Source organism: Pantherophis guttatus, chromosome 10 (genome assembly GCF_059756535.1).
Source record: "Pantherophis guttatus breed Tessera chromosome 10, ASM5975653v1, whole genome shotgun sequence".
Lineage (NCBI taxonomy): Eukaryota > Metazoa > Chordata > Lepidosauria > Squamata > Colubridae > Pantherophis > Pantherophis guttatus.
Genome location: NC_142072.1, coordinates 14,046,901 through 14,070,097, shown reverse-complemented (window position 1 = coordinate 14,070,097; position 23,197 = coordinate 14,046,901). Strand labels below are relative to the sequence as shown.

The following is a 23,197-nucleotide window of genomic DNA, read 5'->3' as shown; positions in this document are numbered from 1 at the left end:
GAAATTTGCACTGTAACTAAAAAGCAGCAGCATAATGTCTCTATCCCCTTTACTTCACTTAAGGGGTGGGTGGGTAGCGGACTATTAAAAGTTTCTCCAGGGACTTTCATGTCAAGTTAAGTCAAAACTGGTGGGAGAAGATAGTGTTGGAGGTAAGCCATGTAGGTTTTTAAAGGTCATACCTGGCCCGTTGAATTGCATATTTTTTTTTGCCTTTATATAATATAGTTTCATTTTCATGGCAATATTCCACTCCAAACATTCAGTAACGCAGGGCCCCAGATCACACATTTTTTCCCGCAATAAAATGCAGCAGCATACTTAGCTGCCTCTGAGAATCTGGTAAACCTTCCTCCTTATCTTGAAATTCAGTGTTGCTTCTGCTATTAAGATGATTCTTAGCCCATATATCTTATCTACTTTAAGCAATAATCCTAAAAACACGAGGAGCTAAATCCTATTCAATTCGCTTCAAAGTACACCCAGGATGAAGCTGTCAATTTCATGTATTAATTTCAAGTTTTGCAGAGAAATGCTCTGGTACGATTCTGGATGTTTCCTAAGTTGAACTTGATATTTATAAACCCCATTAAAAAAGACATTTGCCGAAGCAGTAGATCATACAGAGAAAGAAAATGAGAAAACTAGTCTACATACAAGACAGGAGACAAATTTAACAATTAAAAAAAAATATATCACTTCTGCTCTCCTAAACTGCCTTTTTTGGAACATGTTGAGGAGAAATTCACGAGTTACAGGACAGGTGGACTTTCACCTCCTCCAACCTGCCCCCAATCCCATCTAACATAACTGCCCCCCCCTCCCCAAGATAGATCAGACTAGGAAAAGAACTTTCTGGAAGACTAAATCTACTTTTATTTAGATTGGCTACAAGAGAGGTAGTCCTATGGTGTCGCTGTCAGGGTTCCGACAGATGCTCTAATTAAATCATGAGCCTCAAGCCAAGCTTCAAAAGAAATCCAGTTATTTATTAGGAGCTTCATATCCGCAGGTTCCAAGTGAAGCCAATTCTGACCTCACGTAATTTACGGCCCAGACTTGACCCTGTTTCCCCCCTCCCCCCAGGGTAAGTCATCAGTCACATTCACCAACGGGGCAAATGCAAGTTGCAGATCACTCCCCTCCGGCCACTGTGGGTTACCCTGGGAGACAGCCTTGAGACAGATATGTCTGGCATGTCCTTTTGCTTTTGGCTGCCGTGCTGCTTCACGTCCCCCTTGCCTATGGCAACTGGAGAGCAGGCCAAGGATGCTTTGCGAGTTGATAGTCTGCACATCACGACTGTAAGTTGTGACAGTCATAAAGTTGTCACAAAGCATAGCTGGCTGAGGAGCTCTGGGAGTTGAAGTCCACAAGTCTTAAAGTTGCCGAGGTTGGGGACCCCTGATCTATATTATACATCAAACCATAACTTTATTATATCAGTTGGGTTCACACACAATAGGTAAATAAAAAAAAACTGAGTATGTGTCAAACTAACCATACTTCAACTGTTGTGTGAATACAGACCCCATGTTTTCAATTGGCACAGCTGAACATCTTTTTGTGAACACAGGTACTTCCTACAAGTGACACATAACAAAACTCTGCAGCCTACAGGAGGCTAAAGAAATAAAATTAATATCCAATGGCACACTCCGCTTTAAGAATCATTCCTGGCTTGAGACACGCTCATGCCCTTTAAGCCAGTGGTGAAATTCAATTTTTTTTTACTACCAGTTCTGTGGGCGTGGCTTGGTGGGCATGGCAGGGAAAAGATACTGCAAAATCTCCATTCCCACCCCACTCCAGGGGGGAAGGATACTGTAAAATCCCCATTCCCTTCCCACTCCTGGGGGAAGGACATTGCAAAATCTCCATTCCCACTCCACTCTGGGGCCAGCCAGAGGTGGTATTTGCCAGTTCTCTGAACTACTCAAAATTTCCGCTACCGGTTCTCCAGAACCTGTCAGAACCTGAATAGCACCCCTGCTTTAAGCAGAAGGGAGGACTTAAGCAAGGAGGTTAACCTGCTTTGAGGCTGGATTTTCATATCCCTGAGCAAGAATTAAAAGCAGCAATCCAATTATGAAAAGAGTTTCTCTTTACATCTTAAGGATTTTTGGTTAAAGCTGTTGTCCTGTCCAAGTTTTCTCCAGAAAGCTTATAATCAATATCATGGTTTTTTTTTTTAAAAAAAAATGAAGCCAGTAGATAATATTGTTTTTCCCTCTGCCAGGAGAAGGGAGGGGTTGTTGTTTGGCAAATTGTCTATCCCTGGCACTTTCCCAGAAAAATCTGAAGCTTCCACCCCACTGATGTGGGGCGGGGGGAAGATAAAAATTGCTCCATTCCAGTTACATATGCTTTTCATCCATGGACTGATATCAACTGTCTATCATCCATTACACTCCTTAAATAAACAAAAATCCAGACTGCAAACCATTTGTAATCCGTTCCAAAATCTTGATGAATCACATCAAGAATCTGTTTATAGAACATTAACAGTTTAAAAACCAGTCCATCCTCTTTTAACTGAAAGCATATTTAAAATTAAAAAGCCTGAGTCATCTTAAAATGCACAAGGGACTTCCAGGAAGATGGGGCCAATATTGATCATAAGATTGTAGCGGGACAGGCATTTTAATTCCAGCGCAAGCGATCAATACGGGGCCAATCCATTTCAATTGTGGTCTCATGACCACAAATTGAAATCAAATTGGGCCAATACTGAAAAAGTTACATCTTTTGCACTGGATTGTAAATGCCTGTGACATTATACACATATTTCCAATAACTTCTAGACTTGGTACATAGAGTCTGCTGCCCTCTATACTTTTAAATGCAACCCCGAAAGAACAATGGATGATGACGTTAGTGACTAATACTGATGCTAAAATGAAGACCACGTGTCTGTCATCATGACACAAAGGTTGCCATTATCGACTTGCATCCTTTTTTTTTTTTTTTAAATTGATTTATATGCCGCCCTTCTCCGGAGACTCAGGGCGGCTTACAACGCGTTAAGCAATAGCCTTCATTCTTTTGTATATTTATATAAAGTCAGCTTTTCACCCCCACAAACTGGGTCCTCAATTTACCTACCTTAGAAAGGATGGAAGGCTGAGTCAACCTTGAGCCTTGGCGAGATTCGAACTTACAGTAATTGCAGACAGCTGGTATTAATCACAATGCTATCAGTCTGCTGAGCCACCAGGCCCCTGACATCTGATTCATGGATGGGCGCCATGGTGGCGCAGTGGTGGCGCAGTTGCAGGCTAATTCTGCTGACTGCCAGCAGTTCAAAGTTGACTTGGCCCTCTATCTTTTCAAGGTCGGTAAAATGAGGACCTAGATTGTTGGGGGCAATCTGCTGAATCTGTAAGCCGCTCAGAGAGAACTGTCAAGCACTATGAAGTGGTATATAAGTCTAAATGCTATTGCTGTTTGCATAGCGGCCTCATCACACGTCTTTCATCATCTGCCATGTCTTTCTCCATGGATGTCCATGGGATGGTTTGCTTCTAAGAGATCTTTGCCCGGTCTTGAGGGGATGCCAGCTTGATATAATCTCCGTCTCTTCTGGGCATGTGTGTGATGTCACCATACACATTGAGAAGGAGTGGTGACACCACACAATACAGAACCCTTTCTAATCCCCCTTGGCCTTTTACAAATGCCACTGTTTGAGCCTTAAGACCATTAGGTCTTTTCCTAAAGCGGCTGCTGAAATGTTTAGTTGAAGGTGTCCTCAACAAACTCTACGTGCTCCAATTCATATGTTGTGTTTTAAATCCCAAACCCTGCATAGCTCTGTTTTTTTCCAAAGTGGACCTTCCAGAATCTTAAAAGGAAATCCCTGCTCAGGAACCAATCATAAAACAAAATATGCAGTTGTATCTCATAGATCCAGTGCCGTCTTGTCTTGTCTTGTCTTGTCTTGTCTTGTCTTGTCTTGTCGTCTTGTCTTGTCGTCTTGTCTTGTCCTTCTTCTTCTTCTTCTTCTTCTTCTTCTTCTTCTTCTTCTTCTTCTTCTTCTTCTTCTTCTTCTTCTTCTTCTTCTTCTTCTTCTTCGTCTTCTTCTTCTTCGTCTTCTTCTTCTTCTTCTCCTCCTCCTCCTCCGCCACCGCCATCGCCACCGCCACCGCCACCGCCACCACAGAAGCTGCAGAACAACCTTTTGCAAGCTGGTTGGGGAATTCTGCGAGATGAAGTTCACACAACTTAAAGTTGCCAAGGTTCAGAAACACACCGGACCAAAGATGGCCATCATGATGACATATACTTAATACTGCATAATGAACAAGAATGCATCTGCTTTAATGGTAACAACTCTAGAATAGGAACACCGGCAACGTATTCAGATCCAGCCCTTGCTCTCTGGCATTTCTGTGCTGAAGCATTGTTGGTGACACTATCTTCTTTATGGAGTTGGATTCCAGCCACAAGTCATCACACAACTGCACTCAGCTCTGAGTCAGAGAAGGACTGGAGGAATCGGGTGGGAGAAGAAAGGAAGACTGCCTTAGGGTTCTGGAAATACCTGGGCTCAGCTCCCTTTGCTTTCCATCTTTGACACCTTCTGCAAGATTTTTTAAGTTACCTCATTCTGGAAACCTGTACATACAGTTAGCCCTCAACTTATGACTAATGATTACAGCAGTAAGCTTATAGCAGGGGTGGGTTCTACTTACCTTTACTACTGGTTCGCATCATGCCTGCGCACGCTCTTCTATGCATGCTCAGAAGCGTCTGCGCATGTGCAGATCACCTATGATGACGTCCGGGTCAGTGGGCAGAGCCTCCTGCCGGTTTTACTACCGGTTCGTGCGAACCGGTCTGAACCGGGGGCAACCTACCACTGGCTTATAGTAGTTAAGTCATTCCAGTCATTAACCAAACCGATTTTACAACAATTTTTGTGGCAGTTATTAAATCATCTCCACGGTTGTTAAGTAAACGCATTGTCCGGCATGAGCATCTTTTTTGCTAGAAATCAGAAATAAATGTCAGTTTCCAGCAAATAAAAATAAAAATAAAAATGTAAATTGTGGCGCCATCACTGTGGGATGTACAAACCACCATAAACGTGAGCTGGCTGTCGAATGTCCAAAATGCGATCACGTGACCAGAAGGGCAACTATCACAACTATCCAAGTTGTAGGTACCTTTTTTTGGGGGGGGGTCTGTGATGACTTCGAACAGTTGCTAAGTGAGATGTCATAAGAGCCGAGGACTATCTATACAGAAATGCATTTCCAATAGCTGGTAGAATGCCCTGGTCTTTACAACATCAGCTACACACTTGGCAATCCTGGCAATAGAGCTGTACAGTCATGCCAAAAGCAAGCAGCTGGAGAACTCGCAGCTTGAATCAGAAACCAAACAGAAAAACCCAATCCTGATCACCAACCCAATTCTTAAACCTTTCTTTCTGCTCGTGTAAAGCTGCCAAGTCCCCCCAGCATCTCAGTTTCTGCTTTCCCAGGGCTGCCTTTCTCAAGGCAGGGCACTCCAGATGTTTTGCAACTGCCATTCCTTACAATACCCAGCGCATTTCCTATTACACTGTAACTGCCTCATCTGGAAGCAATCAAAGTTGAGGAAGGTTGATCTACGCAAGGACCCAGTTCAATCCATGCTTAGTTTTTCTCCATCCAGTCTTACCTCCGTCCGTTCTCCCTCTTGGTAAAAATGTGATCAGCTGTGATCCATTCAGAGTTTGACCTCTTTCTGAGTCCAGGTCCACCCGCTGAAGACATACCTAGCTATAGTATCTCCTGGACTCAGCTTCTGGAGCCTGCAAATGTAGTAACTCTGAAATTTTCTGGAGCTTTGCCAGATTCCTGCTAGCAGAACTGAAGCCAAGGAAGAGAAATGTTCGTGTGTGACTTTGTGTGTGCCTCCCCGAACATATGTGTGCATGTGGCTTTTAAAAATAGAATTCCCTTTCATTGGAAGCTATACGGGGGAATCATTCTATGCCAGCTTCAGGTCTGTTATAGATTACACACCAGTTTGGCTGTTGGGGACCTCCGATTGAGAGATCTCCGCTCCTTCTAGAGGCCCCCTGGCAAACCCTCGAGATGACTCCTCGTGTCTAATTCTGTCACCAGACTTCTGAATACCAGAAAGGGCCACATTGTAAATCCAAGCTGAAGACTGGGGGAATTACAATGTCAGGTTCCCAACTTCCTATGCCAGCAAATCTCTCAGCCAATCTGAAGAGGGGGAACATCCATTAGGCCTAGCACCTCTGGTTCCACCATTGTGTTTTGAAGATTGCAGCTGAGAGGGAAAGATCCTTCTTAAAATATACCTTTAAAAAGGCACTCTGATCTCAATGGGGTTTGTGTATTTCCTTCCTTCCCTCCTTCCTTCCTTTCCTTCCTTCTCACTTTCTCCTTCCTTTCCCCCTCTTTCCTCCTTCCTTCTCTCTCCTTCCTTCCTTCTCACTTTCTCCTTCCTTTCCCCCTCTTTCCTCCTTCCTTCTCTCTCCTTCCTTCCTTCTCACTTTCTCCTTTCTTTCCCTTTCTGCCTTCCTTCTCTTTCTCCTTCCTTCCTTCCTTCTCACTTTCTCCTTCCTTTCCTCTTTTCTGCCTTCCTTCTCTTTCTCCTTCCTTCCTTCTCACTTTCTCCTTCCTTTCTCCCTCTTTCTGCCTTCCTTCTCTTTCTCCTTCCTTCCTTCCATCCATCCATCCCATTTTAAGACAACTGAAATAATTTCTTCCCAAGCCTGAATGCAGACCGTAAAAACTTTTCTTTCAGACTTCACCTTTCTGAACGCTGGTGACGCAATTCCCATTCACATATTGCCTATATATAAGATGCACTAATGATTGATTCCAAAACAATGCAGGGACAACAGTGTGATCAGGCAAATGCTGCCATCACATACTTGCACCCCCATATCTAATGCAAGTATGTACACCACGGTATTGGTGTGGATACAACATCCTGCATGGGTTGCCATCTGCTGTGCCCCAAACACCTACACAGAAATGTATATCTAATAGAAAGTTGCTCGTAAAAAATGAGTGTTTCTAAAAAGTTTCCAAAACTGCTTCAGTTGGGAAAATAAATGGAAGCAAATCAATTTCTTACTCATTACATTTGACATAACATCTCCTGGATCCAGAATTGAAATTCAATTCTGCTCAAGGTTTTTTTTTTTTTTTTTTTTTTTTTGCAGGACTCCAATTTTACTGGAGTAGTGCCATCTCACCTTTACACAACTGCCTACCTTAAATATTGCTGGGTTTAAATATTGCTGGATGTTTATAAGCACCCATTTCAAAGCCCTTCCCTCTGTTATCACAAGAAGAAGATACTTTAATACAGGTTTATTCCAACTTGCTGCCTCTTTCCTTACGGCATGGAAGAAATAAAATTATTGCCCACAAGCTATTACACTGCAGTTTTTATCTGGGTTGACATCCACGTTTATTTTATTTTTTCCTTTTCTAGCAACAATTCCAGGGCAGTCAGATGATTACTACATGGCTGTCCTATTAGCCTACAAAAACTTGCAGGTCATTAATAAATGTCTCTAACATTTGCTACTTAGCTTCAAGAATGCGACAGAAGATACTTTCCAAAGATCAAGGTCTAATCTTATAAACTTGGCTTGGGTTTTGTTTTGTTTTTTGCCCTTCTCTGTATGTTTGTTTGTTTGTCTGTCTGGCTTCAGGCCACAGTAAAAATTGATCAAAGCATATGCAATTAACATGGAGCAAAATACCGGCTCCTCCCAACCTCTTTTCTATGAAAGACCCGGCACACTCCGTACAATTGTGCCGATTGCTAATTACTGAGCTGCTTTCATTTCCCCAGACTGACACATGACTAATTAAACTCTGCTTTTCCACCGGATAATGAAACCACATTCTCCCCTAAGCAGGTGGTCATAAAACAGATTGGCTACCATCGTGCCCCCTTACTTTCAATTCAGAGGGATCCGGTTTCTACCAAGGCTGGAGAAACAAGACTCAAAAACCCTGGTCTTCTCACAATGCATCTTCAGACAGAAGGAGAAATTTCATAATACTCGGGACTTCTTTGATCAGCTAATGGGTAAATTACATATGAAATGACTAAGCAGTTCTTTGGAATATCTTAAAAGGATAAATCTGTGACAGACAATTTTGAAAGGTCTTATTATATTGGAAGAATGTGTTGAATTGTTATTGTAAGACAACAATGGGACCAACATCCTATTGATACTCATATATTAATACCATTTTATAATGCCTTGGTAAGGCCACACTTGGAATACTGCATTCAGTTTTGGTCGCCACGATGTAAAAAAAGATGTGGAGACTCTAGAAAGAGTGCAGAGAAGAGCAACAAAGATGATTAGGGGACTGGAGGCTAAAACATATGAAGAACGGTTGCAGGAACTGGGTATGTCTAGTTTAATGAAAAGAAGGACTAGGGGAGACAGGATAGCAGTCTTCCAATATCTCAGGGGTTGCCACAAAGAAGAGGGAGTCAAGCTATTCTCCAAAGCACCTGAGGGCAGGACAAGAAGCAATGGGTGGAAACTAATCAAGGAGAGAAGCAACTTAGAACTAAGGAGAAATTTCCTGACAGTGAGAACAATTAATCAGTGGAACAACTTGCCTCCAGAAGTTGTGAATGCTCCAACACTGGAAGTTTTTAAGATGTTGGATAACCATTTGTCTGGTGTAGGGTTTCCTGCCTAAGATGGGGGTTGGACTAAAAGACCACACCTAGAGTACTGCATCCAGTTTTGGTCACCACACTATAAAAAAGATGTTGAGACTCTAGAAAAAGTGCAGAGGACAGCAACCAGGATGATTAGGGGACTGGAGACTAAAACATATGAAGAACTGTTACAGGAACTAGGCATGGCTAGTCTAGTGAAGAGAAAAACCAGGGGAGACATGATAGCAGTCTTCCAATATTCAAGGGGCTGCCACAGAGAGGAGGGGGATCAAGCTGTTTTCCAAAGCACCTGAAGGCCAGACAAAGAATAATGGATGGAAACAGACCAAGGAGAAATTCAATCTAGAAATAAGGAGGAACTTTCTGACAGTGAGAGCAATCAACCAATGGAACAGAAGTTGCCTTTGGAAGTTGTGAGAGCTTCATCACTTGAGACTTTCAAGAAAAGATTGGAGCCATTTGTCAGAAATGGTGTAGGGTTTCCTGCTTGAGCAGGGGGTTGGACTAGATGACCTATAAGGTCCCTTCCAACTCTGTTAATCTGTTAAAACCTCCAAGGTCCCTTGCAACTCTGTTATTCTATTCTATTAATATCCTAACAATATTAATTTGGTGATTGTTATCTGGCACTGGCAGATAAAGCCCTTCCCAAAGTCCCACAGGTGGGAAGCTACACAACAACTCCACAAAATCTTCCAGCTACTTATATAATTTTTCCCAATTTACTGTCCCTCCCAATGCAACTTCTGGCCATGCCACTTAGAAATTCTGGGAGCTGTAGTCTCAACAACATCTGGGAAAGACTGGGCTAGACTCATAGTCTCATTTCCAGATAGTTTCTCAAGTGATTTTGTAATAGTTTTCTGCACTCCCCTTCCACACTTTTATTACGGCGCAAACATCAAAATGAGAGGCCTCTCAAAACACAGTTCTGTGGCTTGGAGGGAAGTGATGCTTAAAAGCAAATTCTTCCTATGTTCAATTATACACAGAGCAACTAGATCTCAAAGAACCTGCCAGGATAAAATTATGGAAAAAGAAAGGTTGATCCATCATCAGTTATTTTTACATTAATATGTCTGGGAATAGAACGGAAGAGAGAAACTATATATGGTTTGTTTAACAGATTCTTCCAAGTCTGGGAAAGAAACAAAAATAAAAATAGTTCACCTACTGGATCAAAATATGAATGCATAAGCATACTGAGAATTGCTGGATTGATTCCTTATTAAAAACATTATTCAAAATACCATCAACAAACAAATAAACATTGCATTAATAAAATAAAATAAAAGCTATACTAAAATAAGCAATTTTATACTTAGATAATAGCCAAAATTGCAAAGCCTAGCAAACTCTAGTAATAAAAGTCAAGGAGGCAGAAAAAATGGGACAAAACTTAAATAGAAAGAAGACTAGATTAGTGATATGTGCAACAACTCGCCCTGGAATTGACAATTATATTAAAGCGCTAAATATTTTCTGCCTTTTAAAGTCAACAATCAACAGTAAAGGATCGACAAGCAAGAAATGCACCCCAGACTAAGACTTGATAGAACAATCATAAGGCTGTGGAAAAGGTATCGAATGCTGGGGTGGGTTTATACATGCAAAGATCAGAATCGTGCAAGCCATGGCATTCCCTAGGACAGGGGTCTCCAACCTTGACAACTTTAAGCCTGGAGAACTTCAACACTCAGAATTCCTGGCCTACTGGCCTGGGAATTCTGGGAGTTGAAGTCCTCCAGGCTTAAAGTTGCCAAGGTTGGAGACCCCTGCCCTAGGACACTCTATGGAAGTGAAAGTTGGACTTTGAAGAGGCAAGAGAGGAAGGATATTGCCACTTTTGATCTTTTGAGTTGGAGAAGATTCGTGAGAATACATTAGACACCCAAGAAAAGAAACAACGGATCATCAAACATATGAGAGTTCTCACTCAAGGGCACAAATGACCAGGCTTAAATTTTCCTATTTTGTACACATTATGCGAAGACCTGGCTCTCTGGAGAAGGTTCTAATGCTGGGGAAGATGGAAGGAAAGAGAAGAAGAGAATGACCAGAAGCCAGGTGGAAAAGACTCAAGTTTCAGTAGCGATGAGTGGACCAGGTTAGGGAAAGATTGCCGTGGAGAAAATCTATCCATGTGGTCTCTTAAGAGTTGATGATCAGTTGATGGCACATAGTCAATCAAGCAATCAAATCTGAAGAAGCTCTAGTAAAGTCAAGAGGTGTCTTATTTTTGAGTAGGTTGCTACAGGGGTACTCTAAGCCATTTGATTAGCTTCATAATGAGCCAAATTTATATAACATTTGCATTGTATTTGTGTAACTCAAAAGTAATGTCTATTTTCCTTTTGGGGGGAGGAGACATTTCTAGGCACATTTATTCTAGAGTAAATGTGCTAGTTCTCACTGACATGATACTTCCTTTGGAGAAAATCCTAATCTAAGCAATTTGGTTAACACCCAGCAGCTTTAATCAGTTTAGGGGTTAATTATGGGGATGCCAGATAACAAACCTGGGCGATATTATGCCCATGAACCCAGAGCTCTGTCCCTCTGGTTCAGCAAGAAGCAACTCTGTATGGTACTGGCTCTTGCTTATAAATAAACATCAACAGGGCTGATTGACATCTGAAGGATATATGTTCCCCAGTGATGCTTACTCTACGATTTCAGATTGAAATATGAAGGATATGCTCAGTGATGCTTACTCTACAAAGCAATTAGGCAACTGAAAAAAAATTATAATTTCAATTAAACCCAAATAATGGAGATTAGTCCTAGAGTTTAGCAGCACAATGCTACAGACAAGGGGGTGGTGTGGTGCTTATAATAGTATCAACACCACAGTCCTAAAGGGGAGTGAAAGATCATCCTTCTACCGTGTTTCCCTGAAAATAAGACCCTGTCTTATAATTTTTTTGAAGCCTGAAATAAATGCTTCGCCTTATTGCCATGCACTCAAAAGCCCGATTGGGTTTATTACAGGGGTGAAATCCAGCAGGTTCTGACAGATTCTGGAGAACCGGTAGCGGAGATTTTGAGTAGTTCAGAGAACTGGCAAATACCACCTCTGGCTGGCCCCAGAGTAGGGTGGGAAGGGAGATTTTGCAATATCCTTCCCCCAGGAGTGGGGAGGGAATGGGGATTTTGCAGTATCCTTCCCCTGCCATGCCCACCAAGCCACGCCCACAGAACCGGTAGTAAAAAAAGTTGGATTTCATCACTGGTTTATTATCAGGGGATGTCTTATTTTGGGGGGAACAGGGTATGATGACAACCTCCTTGCTGTAGGCAAGGTTAGGATGGAAGACAACAGCTAGTGCAAAGATCGGGTGGAGAAGGGGTTGGGTTTACTACCTCCTTACCCACTGTTCAGTTCTTTGAAAAATCTTCACACATTCTCTAATTTTGCACAATTCTGATGGGATGGACTACACATTCCACCAAACAACCCATACATATCTGCAGTGGTGGGATCCTGCCAGTTTAACAACCAGTTCAGTGATCGCACGCACACGCAGTTTAACTAAAACTTATTTTCCGCATTGCTGCTGGGGCGTAACATAGTTGAGGCACGGCAATCCGCTGTGCCACGCTAATCAGCTGAGAAGATATAGGTGAGTAAAGCGCAGGGGCGGGCGAGCAGGCCCACCTGATCGTCAGAGTGAACCGGTTCGCTCCCAGCTGATCGTTGGAGCTACCGGTTCGCCCGAACCGGTCTGAACTCCCACCCTCGCATATGTGGGGCTGAGGAACACCAATAAGCCATTTCTCTACCTTGGCTCTTCATGGATACAAATGAATTGCTTTCCATATCATCTAAGTTCATCTACTGTAGTACAGGTAGTCCTCGACTTACGACCACAATTGAGCCCAACATTTCTGTTGCTAAGTGAGACAAACCTTAAGTGAGCTATGTCCCATTTTGCAACCTTTCTTGTCCCAGTTGTTAAGCGCATCACTGCAGCTGTCAAGTTTGTAAAATGCTTGTTAAGTGAACCCAGCTTCCCTATTGACTTTGCTTGTCAGGAGGTCACAAAAGGGGATCACAAGACACCCCCCCCCCGGGACACCGCAACGGTCATAAATATGAGTCACTTGCCAAGCATCTGAATTTTGATCATGTAACCATAGGGATACTGCAGTGGTCATAAGTGTGAAAAACGGTTATAAGTCACTTTTTTTCAGTGCCATTGTAACCAAAAAAGCACAACAAAGGATGTTCTTTCTGCGCCAACTCAGGAAGCTCAAACTGCCCAAGGAGCTGCTGACAAAAGTTCTACAGAGGAATTATTGAGTCTGTCATCTGCACCTCTATAACTGTCTGGTTTGGCTCTGCAACCCAACAAGACAGACACAGACTTCAGAGGATAGTTAGAACTGCAGAAAAAACCATGGCTACCAACCTGCCTTCCATTGAGGACCTGTATACTGCACGAGTCAAAAAGAGGGCTGTGAAAATATCTACAGACCCTTTGCATCCTGGACATAAACCGTTTCGATTCCTACCCTCAAAACGACGCTATAGAGCACTGCACACCAGAACAACTAGACACAAGAACAGTTTTTTCCCGAACGCCATCACTCTGCTAAACAAATAATTCCCTCAACACTGTCAAACTATTCACTAAGTCTGCACTACTATTACTATTAATCTGCTCATCGTTCCTATCACCCATCTCCTCCCACTTATGACTGTAATTGTATCCTTACAATTTATATTGATATTGTTTCCTGATTGTTTATTTGTACCCTATGACTATCATTAAGTGTTGTACCTTATGATTCTTGATGAACGTATCTTTTCTTTTATGTACACTGAGAGGGGATCCACCAAAAACAAATTCCTTGTGTGTCCAATCACACTTGGCAAATAAAGAATTCTAATTCTATTCTATTCTGTTCTGTTCTGTTCTGTTCTGTTCTGTTCTGTTCTGTTCTGTTCTGTTCTACTCTACTCTACTCTACTCTACTCTACTCTATTATTCTATTCTATTCTATTCTATTCTATTCTATTCTATTCTATTCTATTCTATTCTATTCTATTCTTTTTTGAACTGCCCACTAAACAAACTGTTGTACGTCAAGGACTACCTGCGTTTTTATCTGGTATTGATATAACTGGATCCACAACTTTACAGAAGGCCATGGTTTGTTGAGCAAACTACCTTTTTGAATCAAGGCAGTCTATTAGCCCAGATGGTGGGTGTTAATTTTAGAAGCCATATACATGAAACATGTATATTTTGAGCTATATATCCAAGTTGGGCAAAAGCAGACACCGACTTATTCTGTTTTATTCTTATTCATAAAACTCTTCTAAAAATACAGAAGGGGAGGAGGGAGGATCACATGTGCAGCTAATTTTACTCAGTTACTACTCAAGGCGCTCTTGAACCTTCACCCTGCACATCTATTCTGTCTTAGAGATTGTAAAGCCTCTCTCCCCACACTGAATTCCCTTTGATCAACCAGGACTGGCTGCTGGCCAAACGCCTTCTACTCACGTTGCTTTCTCCTTTAATATCCTTGCCCGAGACACAACCTCCTCTTCCTCCTACTCCTCTAAAACCATCAAACTGTTCGAAGCACTTCTGAGCTCCCACCAGACTCATAAAAGTCCTTTAAAAACAACAGAAACTGTCCTGGGGCCAAACATCTGGATTGATGAATTTAAATCCATCGTTACCGCTGTTCCAATTCTCCGTCAAAAGAGGAAAGCAGCAGGTTTTGATGGATTTAGGAGTTTCACTCCCTCTTCCTGAAAACTCCAGAGAACAGAGCAAGACAACAAATCTTACAGAAGGAAGATAGGGCAACTCCATGTTTTGTCTTCAGCTCTCTTAACCGTCTGAGTCAACGGACCAAAAAGCATGCAAGAATGCAAAAGATGTGCTTTAATTTATCAACTTCGCAACTGAGATGCTGGGGCCACCGTAAATCCCAATTCCCTTTCTCTGTCATCTTTTTGCTTTGCCATTTATGGCACGCCTCCTGTAGGTTTACCCCAAATTAAGTGCATTTCATTTCTTTTTCCGAGTGCAACAGAATCTCAGCTTAAATCAAGGCAACAGCAGCCCACAACAGGGTTTGTACTAAACCCCCAATTCCCAGATTGGCTTGCTTCCCACGATTATATTTTCAGGCCTCTCAATTTATGGCGGTTGTGGGAGACACAGTCACGTCTAGGAAAGGACAGACCATCTCCTCAAGCACAAGTTAAAGGCTTTGCTCAGATGCCACTGGGAAGTAAAAAAGAACAGAACCACAGCGTTGGAAGGGACCTTAGAGGTCTTCTAGTCCAACCCCCTGCTAAAGCAGGAGACCCTATACCAGTGACTAACCAAAAAGGCTAACCTTTTTGCTATCGCGTGCCAGGAGCACGGGGGAGGTTCCCATAATTCTCTGTGCCCTGCCCATGTGCACACAACACTCCCCCACTCCTGGTATGCAATGGACCGGTAGGCCCATTTTTCTTTCTCACCTGGGTCCAGAGCCTCTCTATGCATCTGGGGAGGGCGAAAACAGCCTTCCCCATTCCCTCAGAGGCCCTCCGGAGGCCTGAAATGGCTCATTTCCCAACTCCCAGTGGGACAGGAAGTAATGTTTTTTGCTGTCCCCAGCCTCCAGAGACTTTCTCTCTCTCAGAGCTGAGCTGGCGTGCCCACTGATATGGCTACGCGTGCCACCTGTAGCACGCATGCCATAGGTTCACCATCACGGCCCTATACCGTTCCAGACAAGTGGCTGTCCAGACTCTTCTTAAAAGCCTCCAGTGTTGGGAGCTCCCACAACCTCTGAAGGCAAGCCGAGTTCCACTGGTTAATTGGTCGGCAAGCAAACAGCACCCAAGCCAGCAATCCTATTCCCCCACCCCAATGCATGTTCTCGGGGGATGGGGGGAGAGAAAATGCCTTTAAAAAACAACTTACCATCAGCAAGGGAGTCATCCACCACATCAATTCCTCGTTGCCTGATGCTCTTGCTCACCCATCATTTTCTTCGCTCCTGCAACTGTACCTTCCCAGCTTGTTCTTGGGTCATCTGAAAAACAAGACACCTCAGGAAAGGGGGGTTGCAACTGGCTAGGACCACAATTTCCAATCTTTGCCAAAGACCCGTTTGGTGGTGGTGGTGGTGGGAGACTTCTGAGCCGATCACAAGGTTCCTTGCAGGGCAGCAATTTACAAAGAGGTGTGCATGCAAAGTCGAAGTCACACCGACGTTCCCCAGGCACACGGTTGTCTTCGGCCATAGACCTTTCAAAATGAAAGGTCACCTCGTGGCCTCCTTACCCCCACACAATATGCCCCAGATACCCCTGGAGGGGGGGGGGCGAGGTTCGTTGGTGTCCTTGCCGGCCAGGATCCTTTTGAAAGGGCTCTTTGGGGGAAACGGCTGGAGAGTAGAGCGTCTGCCCCGCACTTGTGGCGCATCTGTTCCTCAAAGGCAATTTTAAGGGGAGATAGATAGATATTTTCTTGAGTCTCTGAGCTGCGGGTCTTTTTGAACCCTTCTCCCCTCTGCGGTTCCTCAGCCGGAGGTCTCCCATCCCGTGGCCGAGTAAAAGAGGCGTGGGGGGTGGGGGGCGCAGCGGGGCTGGAAACCACCCGATCCACCCACCCGTCCCAGAAGAAAGGGAGAAAAGATCGGCTGCAAAGCGGAGCAAACCCCTCCAGCCAGCTTTCCGCAAAACCGCGCCACGCGGTGCCAAAGGAAGTTGGAACGGAGCGCGCGTGGGGACCGAAGCCCCCCTTTTTTTTACCCCCAACGACCACCCCCCACTCTCCGCAGTTACCTTCCGCCCCGCTCTCGGGCTCCCCACAGTCTCGACCGTCGCTCGGGGGGCTTTTTCTTCTCCTCCCACCCGGCACAGAGGCGCCTTCTGGGCCGACCGCGGCTCGCCAAACGCCCGGGCGCTTTCCTCGCTTCCCCCTCCGTCTCCAAGATGGTCAGAACAGCGATTCCTCCCCCTCCTCAAATTGGGGGGGGAGGCGGAAAGAAAAAGTGGGGAGTGGGAGGGAAGGCGAGAGCGCCGCGTTGCAGCCCGCCTGATCCTGATCCTGATCCTGATCCTGTCTGGGAGCCAGGAGGGAACCCGCCTTGCCTTGCGCCGTCCTTTCCCTGGCGCGCAATCGGCTCTCTCGCTCCTCCGCTTTGCTTTCTTTGCGCCCAGCCTGGCTCCGCTCCGCTCTCCTCTTTGCAGTCGTGCGCCCAGTCCTGCTCGGGGACTGTACTTCCCTCTGTCTCCCCCCACCCCCCACCCCACTCTCCTCCTCCCCCTCCCTCCCCTGCCACTCCCCCCGCGTCTCTTTCCCCCCCCTCCCCATCTTGGAGTCAAGCTTGTTTGGAGCTACTTTGCCCAACAGGCTTGCAAGGAGGCGGGATGGGAGAGGAGAAGTGGGGGGGGGGAGAAGGCTGTGAATCGAAAGAGCCCGCTCAGCTTCCGGCTTCTCACTTTCTCTTTTTCTCACCAACTTGCCAGGGGAAAGTTTTTTTTTTTTTTAATTTGATTTATATGCCGCCCTTCTCCGGAGACTCAGGGTGGGCTTACAATGCGTTAAGCAATAGCCTTCATCCTTTTGTATATTTATACAAAGTCAGCTTATTGCCCCCACAATCTCGGTCCTCATTTTACCTACCTTAGAAAGGATGGAAGGCTGAGTCAACCTTGAGCCTGGCGAGATTTGAACTTGCATTAATTGCAGGCAGCTGATGTTAATAACAGCGCTTTAGTCTGCTGCGCCACCAGGGCTACACCAAGTTATCCTCCCTCTCCCCCCCTTCCCTCCCTCCCTCCCTCCCACTCTTCCCAAGGGTTTCCCAGCGTAGGGAAAAGTAAGTCTAGGGACTTGAAATATCCGATTGCAAGCCGGGCTAAGCGGGCAGGCTATCAACGCAAAGCGCTGGATGCCGATGGGGTGGGGAGGTGGGGTGGGGTGGGGTGGCTTCGCACGACCCTCTTAAGGCGTCCTTCGTGGCGCCGGGAAGAACGGCCCAAGTCAGCCGTCTGGATTCTGAATCTTCCCCGCTACCTACACCTGCCGACCGCAGTCCTGGATCACCTTGGGTGAATTGAGCCCGGCAGCGTCCACCTAATTCTCGGTGTGTTAGGATCACGTTACCTGCTGGATAGTCAGCTGCCCCGAAATCTGCAGAAGGGGATGAGTGCGTGTTGACTTTACAAAAAAAAAAAAAAAAAGCGTTAAAGTTCAGAGATTCGCAGCTGGCTGGAATAATAGCCTTTTAGGATTTGCCCCCCTCCCCTCTTTTCAAACAGTGAAAACTATATTTAAACTGCAGGCCAAAGTAGGACATCATCAAAGAACAAAGCAATATCCAGTGCTGGCTGGGTGGTTTTTCTCCTCCTGCCTAAAAAAACTTGTTTATCTGGAGGAACAGTGAAACTTGGAAGCCTCGGTATCCCCTCCTTTTTCAGAACCAGGAATTCCACCCACCCCCAGAGCCCCTTTTGTTAAAGCCCTTGCCAGAAACACTTTCCCCTCTGTTTCTTCCTCTTTGGGAAAGGAAGCAAAAATCCCAACACTGTGAGACTGGAAACAAATGGGATAATATTTGACACTTTTAAACCAAACTTTAAAACTTTTTCACCTTGTCAAAGGAACCTTTTTTTTAAACAATGCAGATTAAAGTTGAACATGGTAGAAGAGGAGGACAATGACAAAACAAAACCAATGAAATTGAATGTGGCAGTGAAAAAGTTAAGGACCAGATAGCTGGGGGAGAAAACTCAGAAGTGTCTCCCTTCCTTAGTGCCCTAAACACACATTTATTTTGCTTAGTGGTTAATCCAGGACAGTTGGTGTATTGAGTGTCTTCTGCAGCCAATTGGGTGATGTTGAATCAGTAACATATGTGTTGATGTCATCGTACAAACATCACCACAGCATACTTCAATACCAACATTTGGTACAAGTACATAAATTGCAGCATATGTGAATTGGGTCATGGTCTGTCCCCCCCCCCAGCATTCGCCTATTGGATCATGGATTTGGATCAACAATCAACTGGTTTGTGATTATCGGTCAATGGCCCACTAGATCATGATCATTGGTCAATGATTGATTGGATCATGATCATTAATTAATGATCGTTAGTGATCAATTGGATCACGTTCATTGATCAGTTATCAGTCAATAATCAATTGGATCATGTTCATTAATCAGTGATCGGTCAATGATCATTAGTCAATGATCAAGTGGATCATGACCATCAGCCAATGAGCATTTGTCTGATCAATTGGATCATGATCATTGGTCAATGATCAATTATAACATCATTGGTCAATGATCAATTGTATCACCATTGGTCAATGATCAATTGGATCATAATTATTAGTCAATGATCATTGGTTAATGATCATTTGGATTGTCATCAATTGTATCATGGTTTTTCCAGCCTTGTCAGATCCTTATGTTCTCTACAGGTTTCTGCCTGTCTAGGGAGGTCACTAGAGTGGACACACTCCAGGTCCCATCAATTAAGCAGGGACACCTTTCGGGACTAGGAAGCAGGCTGTCTCAGGGATCGGTGCTGCCCCGTGTAATGGTCTCCTCCACTCAACCTTGAAATCCTTGATATTGCTCCCAATTTGATTTTCTGCAAATTGTTAAAGACCTGTTGTTGTGTGAGCCCCTTCGATTTTCTTTGATATATATTGCTTTCTTTTTGAAAGTTTACTGCAAGCCACTGAGCGTCACTGTGAGTTGGGTGGCCTTGAAATTGAAATAATAAATAAAATAACACCCCCGCCCACCCCAGCGGGTTCCTTCTCCGACGGGAATTAGGCCATTTCCCTTAACATTTTTCACAATCTGCATGATGTATCTCTGTCCTGGATTACAGCAGATTGGAAAATTAAAAATGGCAACTGCTGAGCACTAATCACTGTATTGTTTTCCAGAGGAGGGTGAAAACTCTTCTCTCATTTCATCCATGGCTTTCAAGAACTGCCTTGCTAAGTCTCTTTGTCTCCTCTTCCAGCCTCTTGTCCATGTAGGCCCTGGGAAAGTTTAGTCCTAGCCAAACTGGCAAATGCTTCTTCCCTTGCTTGAAACTGGATTACAAAATGCTTTTTTTATTATTATATTTTTCACGGAGCCCAGAAACTGGTCAGCTCTCTGCTTTTAGCAGATGCAGCTGCTTAGCATCAATGCAGAAGGTAAAAGGAACTCAGGAGTCCCCAATGAGTTGTGCTCCAGCCGCCCAATTTTCCAGCCAGCACCACCGATCCATAGTATAGATTATTTTACATGATAATAATAAACTCCGATCTGGTAGGATGGCTACATTATTGGCTGGCCAATGTTCCTCCAGTATTGAAAATGGAGATGCGCTAACAACAAACGGAGGGGTCTCCTTGGGAATATTTGATTGATTTACTCCCTGCTCTAAAATTCACATGCAGACACTCTTCGCCTTTAGCACTATGGTTTTTCGAGCACTACAATGCGGTATCTGCCGGAGACACAGCCTTGGGCCAGGAGTCACTGGCTCAGTGAAAGGGGGGTGGGTGGGAAACAAACCACAAACCCACCAAATTTATTTGGATTGCAAACACATTCTATTAAAGTAGAGCAAGAGTATCAAACTCAAGGCCTGGGGGCCGGATCCAGCCTGCAGGATGCTTAGATCTGACCTGCAAGTCCACCCTGCAAACAGTGAAGGACCAGCCTGCGGTGCCTCTGCCAGTGAAAAGGGAGTTCAGGAGGGCCACCTGCGGCCCTCCTGTGCTCTGTTTTGGGCCGCAACGGCCTCCTACAACCCTCTGCCAGTGAAAATGGAGCTCGGGGAGGCCACGTGAGGCCCTCTTGAGCTCCATTTGTGTTAGCAGAGGGCTGTAGGAGACCATTGTGGCTGAAAACAGAGCCCAGGAGGGCTGTTGTGGCCGAAAACAGAACCTTGATGAGTGACATCAAACTGGTCATGCCCCTTGGCCACCACCACCACCCCAAGGTCAAACACAACCCTGATGCGGCCCTCAATGAAATCGAGTTTGACACTCCTGAAGTAGAGCAATTCACATGTGTTCATGAGAGCCTATTTGGTCTAGTGGTTAAGTCATCAGGCTAAAAACCAGGAGACTGAGTTCTAGTTCCGCCTTAGGCATGAAAGCTGACTGGACAACTTTGGGCCAATCACCAGGAGATTGTGAGTTCTAGTTCCGCCTTAGACATGGAAGCATTGGGTGACTTTGGGCCAGTCCCTTTCTCTCAGTCCAATCCACCTCATAAAATTGTTATGGGAAAAAAAAGAGGAAGAAGGAGTATTAGGCATGTTGGCCATTTCCAGTTATTTATACACAATTTTTTAATTCATTTATATCCTGCCTTTATGGATATAAATAAATTAATAAATAAATAAATAAATTAAGGATATAAATAAATTAAAAAATCGTGTCCAATGCCGAACTGATATGAAAACCTTCCTGATAACATTCCTGAATGAGTCTGAATATATGTATGTATGTGTGTGTGTGTGTGTGTGTGTGAGAGAGAGAGAGAGTGTGTATATACACACAAATATACATATGTATATTTCTTCAATTTATTTAGCCTCCCAACTCATAATTAGTGACTCTGCCTGGCTTGCAATGTTTGGGGGGGGGGAAAACCAGAATAACTTTTCATAGAAAACATAAGGAGTCATAAACATAAACTAAAGAGCCAAAGAGCCAGATCAGTCTGAACAAATAACAACTATGGAACGAGCAACATTCTAACTGTAAATATACATACATATACATAGCAAAAGGAATCCAGTTACACCAGGTCTAATACAGACCAAATCTAATAGGTCACCAGCATTTTTCAAGCATAAACGATCCCAAATGAAGGAAAAATTGGAAAGCTGAAGATTTCCTAAAGTAAATTTCCTATTCAGTGATGGCCAACCTTTTTGCCATTGTGTGACAAAAGCGGGGGAAGCGCGGGGGGGTTATGCACGTGCGTGCCTACACCCACAATTCAATGCGCCCCACCCCACCCCAACGCATGCATGCACAACCCCCCCATGCTCCCCCTGTTTTTGGCACATGATGGCCCAGTAGGCCCATTTTTCGCCCTCCCCAGGCTCCAGAGGCTTTCTAGGAGTGAAAATGACCTTCTCCACCCCACTGGAGGCCCTCTGGAGGCCAGAAACGGTGTGCCCGGAAGGCCTGAAAATCAGTTGGCCTGCGCGCTCATGTGCACTGCAGCTGAGCTAGGGCAATGCTTGCGTGCCCAGTGATATGGCTCCGTATGCCATCTGTGCCACGCGTGCCGTAGATTCGCCTTCAGGGTCCTATTTCATATAATTTCCTCTTCCATTTTATATTAAGCAGCACCTAAAAGCTTCCCAGCAGTAGAATGCTACCTGGAAATCACACCTACAAAAGACATTGGGAAAGTCCCTTCCAACTCTGTTCCTGTTAAATACAGATAGTCCTCAACTTAACAACAGTTCGTTTAGTGACCATTGAAAGTTACAGCAGCACTGAAAAAAGTAACTTTTTTCATACTTACAAGCATGATCAAAGGAATAACAAAGAAAGTCCAATTGCCTCTTGAAAAAAAGCACCTTTGGGACAACAATGACCTAGATGACTGAGCATCTCCTTAGCCATCCCCAGATGTAGAGGCCAGGGGTGGGTTCTAAATTTTTTTACTACCGGTTCTGTGGGCGTGGCTTATTTTGTGGGTGTGGCTTGGAGGTCATGTGACTAGGTGGGCATGGCTAGCTGGTCAGAGTCATTTCTGGAAGGTCCTCGCACTTACGACCCGACTCATTTGTTTGCTTTTAACACTGATCAGCTGTAGGACGTCCCTTTGAAGCCCCGCGGCAAGAGTTTAAACAGTTTTTTTCCCTCTAGTCATCAACTGGGACTCAGGAGGCAGCAATAGATTGGGGGTGGGACCAAATAAAAGGTAAGAATAATGTGGGGGGTGGGGGTGGGAGGGCGGGGGGGGAGAACCGGTTCGGTAACGTCATATCATTACCGCTACCGGCTCGGCCGAACCGGGAGGAACCCACCACTGGTAGAGGCTCATACAATCTGACTGCTTTAAGGCCTATCAACCCTTTGCCCAATCTGACTTAGATGCTTTTTCTTAAAAACCCTTTTATTAAAAATGAAACTAGCCTGCTCTGGGCTAGAGGGTCAGCACAAGCAGCGAATTTCTTTCCAAGAACACTTTTCATCTCCATCTGGGCTCTTCATCTTTCTTTTAAAAATGTCTCGCCCGATGCTCTTATGTTTTTCATTTTCCTGCCTTGGGCTTATTTGGAACAGTGCACTCATTTGCTGTGATAACAGTTCGTTCCACATCATTTCTTTACGGTTACATAATTTGGAGCATTTTGAAATGTTTCTTCCTTCCTTGCAGTTAAAACACAAAACCAAACAAATCGTTGCAAATCTGATTTAAGGGTACAGGAACCGTTTCAGTGGGGATGTAGTTTTGGGTTTTTTTGTTTGTTTTTTTCCCCTGAAGCAGCTTGCAAG

At 44.4% G+C, this 23,197-nt stretch overlaps 1 protein-coding gene across 3 annotated transcripts in view; it reads right to left on the bottom strand.

The window, feature by feature from the left end:
- Positions 1 to 17,131, bottom strand: part of TMEM200B (transmembrane protein 200B) — a 41,274-nt gene extending 24,143 nt beyond the window's left edge. Inside the window, exons 1-3 of one of the 3 annotated variants that reach the window (XR_015729452.1) lie at positions 16,493 to 16,960; positions 15,627 to 15,738; positions 4,060 to 4,201 (exon numbers count right to left, since the gene is read on the bottom strand). The gene's annotated coding sequence lies outside the window, so the exon portion shown is untranslated. Of the gene's footprint in view, positions 1 to 4,059; positions 4,202 to 15,626; positions 15,739 to 16,492 lie in introns of those variants that run through there. The other 2 variants (XM_034413679.2, XM_087876341.1) reach the window with 2 other exon arrangements.
- Between the last annotated feature and the right edge of the window lie 6,066 nt (positions 17,132 to 23,197).